Source organism: Geospiza fortis, unplaced genomic scaffold (assembly GCF_000277835.1).
Source record: "Geospiza fortis unplaced genomic scaffold, GeoFor_1.0 scaffold128, whole genome shotgun sequence".
In the NCBI taxonomy this organism is placed as follows: Eukaryota; Metazoa; Chordata; class Aves; order Passeriformes; family Thraupidae; genus Geospiza; species Geospiza fortis.
Window position 1 is genome coordinate 559625 of NW_005054420.1, and position 7979 is coordinate 567603.

Below are 7979 nucleotides of genomic sequence, written 5' to 3' on the forward strand. Positions count from 1 at the left end.
GCAGGATTGTGTGTGTGTGTCCACTGGGCTGGAGCCTCCCTGAGGAGCTCCTGAGGAGAAAACTCTCCCTTTGTCTTTGAAATCAAAGGGATTATTCCGTAAGGGAAAAGTAAAATGTCATTAAGATGCTGATTTTGGAGATGATACAGAAATATCTTCAATATTTTCACATCATTTTTTGTCTCCTGGACAAGATATCACTGTGATAATCTGGATTTTGGGAATGGACCTATCCAAAAGGGAATGATAACTTTGAATGTTGCTTATCTCAATTTGTTTGGAGAGTGAAACTGCCTTGATTCCTTACCTCAAAGCAGTGATTTAGGGATAACAGGAACTCCCTTGGCAGCCTTGTTCCCTGGTGCAGCATTCTCCCAAACTGAGACAGCACTCAATTAACCCTTCTTTCTGTAGGAAATTTTATTTCTGTAGGAAATTTCTGCTCCAAAGTCAGCTGCAGCTGGACTTTCCAGTCTGACAACTTATTTTTGCATTAAGTGGTTTGCTCAGAGGCTGCTTGGAGACCAGGAGGGGCTGAGCTCTCATCCAGGGCTCTCACTGAGAGCTTTGCTGTCAGAAAAAAGCAGAATTGGACATGTAATGGTCCTTGCAGGCCACTTCTGTTGATGATGGACTGGTGATGCAGTTAGGAGAGAAGAAGTGGACTTAGGGAATGCCAGCTCAAATATTTTTTGCTGTTTGGAGTTATTTTACTCTCCCTAAAGCTGGCATCTTTTGAGGTTTATAATTTATTGCTTGGCTACATGGGATAGCCCCTCGCTTTAATCTCCCAAAACACTGCACTGAAAATGTCACTTGGTGAAGGTGGAAATTGGCTTTAAATCGGTGAGTTTTAAGGTAACTGATCCAGACAATCTTTAGTAAAAGTCTCTCTAAAAGAGGATAAATTCTAATTTGTAGAAAATGCCAGGCTGGGAAGTTTCCCTGCTTGTAGCTTTTTATTATGATAATGTTGCTCCTTGTTGGAATTAAGCTCCTCAGAGTTTGTGGCTGTTTGTGTGTGGATGCTCTCTGAGAGCTGCTGCCTCAGGTGAGCATTTCCCAATCCATCCTTGATGGAAAAGGCAGAACAATAAACAGTGAGCCCTAATGAACACCCCCAGCCTCAATTCAGACTTGTCTCCAGCCTCCCCCTCTCCTTCCCTGTCAATGATTTATCCTTGCATTATCCAGGTTTTCCAGGGCAATTCTGAGTTTCCTGAGGGTGAGACACAGAGTGAGGGGTGTGATGGTGCACTTAGTGGCTGCTGATTAAAAACATTTAATTACATTTTTTTTTCCCTGTGGAAAACTGTGCTGTGATTCAAGGAATTAGTGACTCAGCTGGGAATATCCGTGTTTAGGGTGGATTTTTGCTTCCAAGGAGCTTTCAGTGGTGCCCCAGGTGTGCAGGGTCACCTGTGAATGTCAAAGGTATAATCCAGTCCCTCTAAACCAGGTTTTAAGCTTTGGCTTTAGGTTCTGTATAAAGATAAACTGGGGATGTTGCTTCCAGACCCAGTCAGAAAGGGATGGTGCTGCTGAGAGGGATTTCCATCTGTAATTCCAGCAGCACAGCAGCCTCTCCCTGTCTGCCCCACTGCTGGGTTATTGGGAATATGTGGGCTGAGCATGAATCAGGGAGCACTTACACCAAAAAAACTCCGTGGAATAAGCAGTATTTAAACTGCAGAGGTTGTAATTCGTGGCAGCGGGCTCTTCCTGATTCCTGCAGGAATCTCTGCTGGTGCTGCTGGAGTTGTGTTTATTGGATGGGGGGGGTGCGGCAGCCAGGACATGGCTGGGGCACAGCTCACCCAAGGCCTGACAAGTACAAATGGCTGGGCTGGCCTGGGAAATTCTGTCTGTGCAGCTGCTGTGGCTTCCCTGGCCCAGGGAAATGAGATCTCTGTCCAGGGAATGGCAATGAGAACCCAGAGGGGAGCACAGTGTGAAATCTGACATTGTTTTCTCAGATAATTCATTTCTGGGACAGCCCAGACTGGATTTTGCCTGGAATTCAGAATGGGGGGAAAGCCCAGAGTGGATTTTGCCATTTGGAAACCAGCAGAGTGATATTGTGGGGTCCTTGGTGATCCTTGTGTGTCCCTTGCAGCTGGGATATTCTGTGATTCCCATTTACAGGCACAGTGTGCTCTGTGTGTGTGACTGCTTTATAGGCACAGTGTGGGAATTGTGTGTCAGTCCAGCTCCAGGAGGGATCATTTCAGGTCTGAGCTAGACCAGGGTGTGCCAGATGTGCTGTGAGAGTGAGGAGAGCTCAGTGGGAGCAGCCACAGGCGTGTGCCCACTGCCCTTCATCTCCCCCACCCTTCTTTTTTCCTTACACAGAAGGGAAAGTTATTATTTATCTAAGAACTTACAACCACCAAAAAAAAGCAACTCCCACAGCAAAAAAAAAAAAAAAACCAAATAAACCAAAAAAAACCAAAAAAAACCCCAAAAAAACCCCAAAAAAACCCCCAAAAAAACCCCCCACAAAAACCAAAAAAACCAACTTTTTCTTTGAGCGCTGAAAAAAAAAAATCAATGTGTATACGTCAAAGAAGTACTGCTGTGAAATTTGCACTTTTGGGGACATTTCTTTCAGGCACCTTCTATTTTTGGCTGCTGAGCTTTGCAGGTCACTGATTGCAGCTGCTGGAGAGAGCCTGGGCTCTCCTGGCACACAGGCCTGGCTTAGCACAGGGCTCTGAGCTGGGTCTGGGTTACCAGGCTGAGTTTTGCTGGATCTGGGCCGTGGCTGCTGTTCAGGAGGTGGGAGCTGCCTGTGCCCAGGTTCCTTTCACAGATAAAGCAATTTTCTGTCATTTTGGGAAAAGCCTCCTTGTTTGTCTGCTCCACGCAAAGGAACCTCGCCGCTTTTGCTCCCTGCCCAAAGCTGAGCAGCTCCTTTGTGAGAAATTGCTGCTCACTTGCCATAGTTCAGGAAGGTTTATTAAACCTTATCAAAAATACAACAGAAGACTGAATAAAGAAAAAATGTTACGGTGCTGGGAGCAAAAGATTTTCCCTGCCCTGTGCTCAGCCCCCTCACAATGGAGGTTTCTCCCTTTTTAACCCTTTAATCCCTCCCAAAGTTCTGTCCATCACCCCCTTCTTTGCTGTCCAGTGGTGGAGATCTCTTCCTCAAATCCTGACTGGAGGTCAGATGTTCCACAGTGACAAGCCAGCCCTCCCAGGTGTCCCTTGATAACCACACAAGGGGGTACAACATCACCATAAATCTATAAAACTTTTCTTAACCATAGACATGGTATACATTAATTGTGAGAGTCAATCATGGCATTACTCATCTATCACACCTTGAACCAGCATTTATAGAAGTTGGTTCTGTGCCCCAAATCAGCCTGAGTGACTTCAAGGCTGTCCTTATCCCAGTTTCTGGCTCAGATGGGGAATGGCCTCTCCTTGAACAGCAGCGCCAGGAATGGGGAAATCTCAGGGTTTGGAGTTCTCTCCATCACCTTCTAAACATCGGTGCTTCTGGAACCAAACACTGTTTGTGCCCTCAAAATCTGGACTGAAATTCAGCTTGCAAATCACCAAGGAACATCAGGAGTGGGTGTTTGGGGAGGGGAAATGGAGAGCAGTGTTTGGGGGAGCTTTGCAGGCTGGTTTTGGGAGCTTTATGGGGATCAGCTTCTTCCCTCAGGCAGCAAGTGCCAGGGCAAGGGGAAATGGCCTGGAGCTTCACCTGGGGAGGCTCAGGTTGGATATCAAGGAAAATTTCTTCACAAAAACAGTGGTGGAACAGAGGAACAGGCCCAGGAGATGGTGGAGTCACCATCCCTGCAAGTGTTCAAGCAGATGTGGCACTTTGTGATATTTTTGGTGGGCATGGGGATGTTTGGTCAAGGACTGTATTTCATGATCTCACATGTCTTTCCTTAATTATGGTCTCTCCATGTTTTTCTTAATTATTGTCTCTCCATGTCTTTCCTTATGTCCATTTCCTTTCTCCATGTCTCTCCATGTTTTTCCTTAATTATTCCATAGTTCTGCTAAGACTCCTGAAGCACCAACCCCATCTGTGAGGAGTAGAGACCTTTTCATAGATGTGCATTATAAAATGTGTTAATTTTTTTTTTTTTTTTAAGAAAGAGAAGGGATTTTTGGAACCTCAGAAAATTTCCTGTGGCTTATTTTCAACCTTGGGTTTGGTTTGGTTTTGTTTTGTTGGGTTGGGTTTTTTTGGTTTTTTTTTTTAGGTTGTTGTTTCTTTTTTTTTTTTTTTTTGGTGCAGAATACTGGAATTTGAGCTTCTCTTGTACCTTGTTTTGCTGGCTGTGCTGTTTCTAGATTTGCCCTGCAATACCCACCCAGTCTGGGTGCGTTTGGCTCCATTTTCCATCTGCTCTTTTCCTTGAGCAGCTCAAGGAGGGGCTGGACGTGGCACTCAGAGCTGTGCTCTGGGTGACAGGGTGGGCATTGCTCCCAGGCTGGGCTCCATCATCGCAGAGCTCTGTTCCAACCCAAACAATTCTGTGATTTTGTGCCCTGCCCCACTCCAGGTGTAACCACGGAGCAGTGGGGTCACCCCAAGCTCTGCTCTCCCTCCTGCAGCCAAGCCTAAAGATTATTTTTAAGATTCCCCACTCCTGTTTCAAAAGCTGGGTGCCACCGAGGAGCTTTTGGCAGCATGAATTAATGTCAGCATGGAGGGAAGCAGTGAATTCCCTGCTCCTGCCCTGGGGTCACCCCTGTGGCAGCCCCAGGGCTGCATCACCTCCAGTCTAAGGAGTGCCCCATTAGTGCTGAGTGCTTTGTGCTCCCCCCCAGCCCCTCCTGGGCCAAGGTGATTAAAAGAAGCCTGTTGCTGTCTGTCTGTGCAGCACGCTTCATTAGCAGTGATTTATCTGGGAGCTGAGCAGAGCTGGCACTCTGCAGCACACCAGTGGGCACAGCTAAATGGGGGCTGAGTGCTGAGGATGCTCCTGCTGCTGCTGCTGCTCTTCGGGGTCCTGCTGCCTTTTAGGGATTACCTAAAACAGAGGCCAGGCAGAATTAAGGGAATAAAAAGCTGTTCTATTTATTGAACAGTTATTGAAGGGCCTTCAGGTACATTTAGGGCAGCCCCAGGGGCTACACCCAAAAATGGATGATGGGTCACAGGTTTGCACACTTTTATAAGTTTGGTCCATTTGCATATTGGGGGTGAATCTGCCAATTCCAGCTTCAGGTAATGAAGTCACTGACCCCAAGGTTGCTCCCCCAACTCACTTTTGTTCCCATCTCTGGGCCCTGAGGCAGTGAGGTGTCCTTGATTGCCAGGCCTGCAGAGGAATTGTTGTGTCTGCTCCAAATGGGGAAGCAGCAGCTCACACTGAGTGTGGGGTTTGGAGTTACACACTAAAGATTTACAAAATTACAAATAGATGAAAAATAAAAAAGCTGAAATCCTAAGGCATCAGTCCTAGGTGTGTCCTGCAGGTTTTCCTTCAGAATATTCACAAAACTGACAGGTCACATAATGCAAATTGATTTACAAAGTATTTTTTTCACATTCCGAATGCATCCACAGATATATCAGCCTCAGGATTTTAATTTCTATTTTGCTTTTACAGAAGTGCTGATCATGAAACATCCAAGCAAAATTACTCACACAGCCGTGCCCACAAATGCAGAAAAATGCACCACAAAATATTTCTACTCCACACTTTTTTCTTCCCCCTCCTACCAGCCTGCAGTCAGAGCTCTTAGAGTCAAGTTTCTTTGGCAGAATCCAATTAGGAGCAAAGGTGCCTTTCAAAAGAATTTGCGATGGCTGCATTGCCAGAAGTGAAGTTAAAAAGACATCTGCACACGTGTGGTGGCACTGGGGCTTCTAATGGGCTGCACCTCCAGACTGAAGCTCAGCAATCTCATTTTCATCTCGAAAAAATAACTTGTGTACTGCTGGAACTGCTTCTGCTTGCTTCTGGAAATGAAATATTAAACTTTGTGAGTTTTCAGGCCTTCAGCAGCGGCACAAGCTCCCCTGGGATTTGGTAGTCAGGAAACATTTAGGAATGGGAAGGATCTTTTCAATTATCCACCTTTTGCTTGTGCACAAATGTTGCTTTTCCCTAAAGCTGCTGCCATAAAAAGTCAATGTGTTTGAACAGTTCTTGCAGAGCTCTGAACAAAGGCCCTGCTGATGTGAACAGCAGAAATATTTACAGGGAAACATTCTGAGAATTGGACTCATTCACATGTGAAATAGGGAACTAGCACGAGAAATGGAATTGCAGCCCTGCCTTGAGAACCACCATCATTTAACCCTAGGAAAATATTTGCAGTGGTAATCATCTCATTTACTCTTCAGCGCTGTTTATGCCCAGACAGGCATCGTTTCTCTTTGGGGGAACTTTCTGTCCTGCATTGCCCTGTGCAGACATCAGGCCGTGCAAACTTTGCTTTGGAGCATGGGCACGACCCTCTGCTTGTTCTCTGGAGCAGCTGCTGAATTACTGAAAATAATAATGGAAAACTTTCAGCTTTTTCATTGGACTTAAAATGTATTTATTGCCCAGAGCAGCTGGGGCTGCCCCTGGATCCCTGGCAGTGCCCAAGGCCAGGTTGGACATTGGGGCTGGAGCACCTGGGACAGTGGAAGGTGTCCCTGCCATGGCATGGATGGGATTTAAGGTCCAACCCAAACCATTCCATAATTCTGTGTTTTGAGCATAACTTTTATTTTTGGCTGAAATTGAGATCCAGTGATTGTGTCAAAACTCGATGGGAGGAAGGACAGAGTCTGCTTCTTTTAATAACTTTGCAAGCTAGGAACTAATTTACCTTAGTAACTTTGAAATGCTCGGTAGCAGTGTTTAAAATGCTGAGAGAAGCATTATTTCCTGAGTAGAAAAAGAAATAAAATTATTGTATTTGCAGGGAGCCCTGACAAAGGCAGAAATGATGTATTTGATTCTATGTTTTTAGAAGGTTAATTTATTACTTTATTATACTATATTATATTAAAGCATACAGAAAAGATATTTACTGAATGCTAAAAAGATAAGAAAGAAAATTTGTGATTTTTTTTTAGAGTCTTGATACAGCTTGGCCTTAATTGGCCAATGAGTTAAAATAACTTACACTGGAGACTAGTTAAACAATCACTTTTGGGTAAACAATTTCCAAACACATTTAACATGAGCAAAACACAGGAGAAGCAAATGAGATAAGAATGGTTTTGTTTGTTTTTTGTTTTTTTTCCTGAGGCCTCTCAGCTTCCCAGAAGAAAAATCCTGGGCAAAGGAATTTTTTCAGAGAATGTGAACGCCACATAAAATGAGTTTGCAAACCCTCCCAGTAGCCAGAATTTTCCCCACATGGATGCTGGGTCAGGGCAGCTGTGGCAAGAGCTGAAGTTAGAGTGAGGAGGGGCAAGAAAGTCAAGACTGTCCAGGATTTTTTTTTTAATTTATGGAAAAGTAGGGAATTTTTTTGTGGGCACTTCCCATGGGCTCCTGGCAATAGGTTAAATTGATAAAAGCTTTTCAACCCCCTGTGTTTTTAATGAGGTGTCAAATGCTGTGAGTGATTGCTCTGCTCATTGCAGGGTGAGGGGAGAATAATTGTAAAGCATCTCTGGGCAGGGTAAGGAAGAGAAACTTTGTAGGAGTTTATGGATGGGAATTATTAGTGGGGAAAAAGAGAACAGGGAAGAATTTCAGCAGCTGCTGAAATCCAGGATTTATCTCAAATTTCACTTAAATTGGTGTAAAACTGGTAAAAATCTCTTGTGCAGCTGCTGTTATAATCAAGAGAATTTGGTGCTTGGAGGAAAATTAATATTTTTCCACAGGTCAAGTCTTTAGGGTAAAAAAAACCCAACATTTCTGGAGTTCATTATAAAGAGTGTAACTGCTTCACCATGTCAATCAATATAGACATTTTCCTTCCAAAATTAATATTTAATACTCTAATCATTGCCTTAAATAGTTTAGTATTTATTGATTGGCCATTCCTGC

The 7979-nt window shown here is 44.4% G+C and overlaps 1 protein-coding gene across 4 annotated transcripts in view; it reads left to right on the top strand.

The window, feature by feature from the left end:
• CNTN4 (contactin 4) overlaps positions 1–7979 on the top strand; it is a 236488-nt gene that overhangs the window by 92400 nt on the left and 136109 nt on the right. The gene's annotated exons all lie outside the window — the stretch shown is intronic.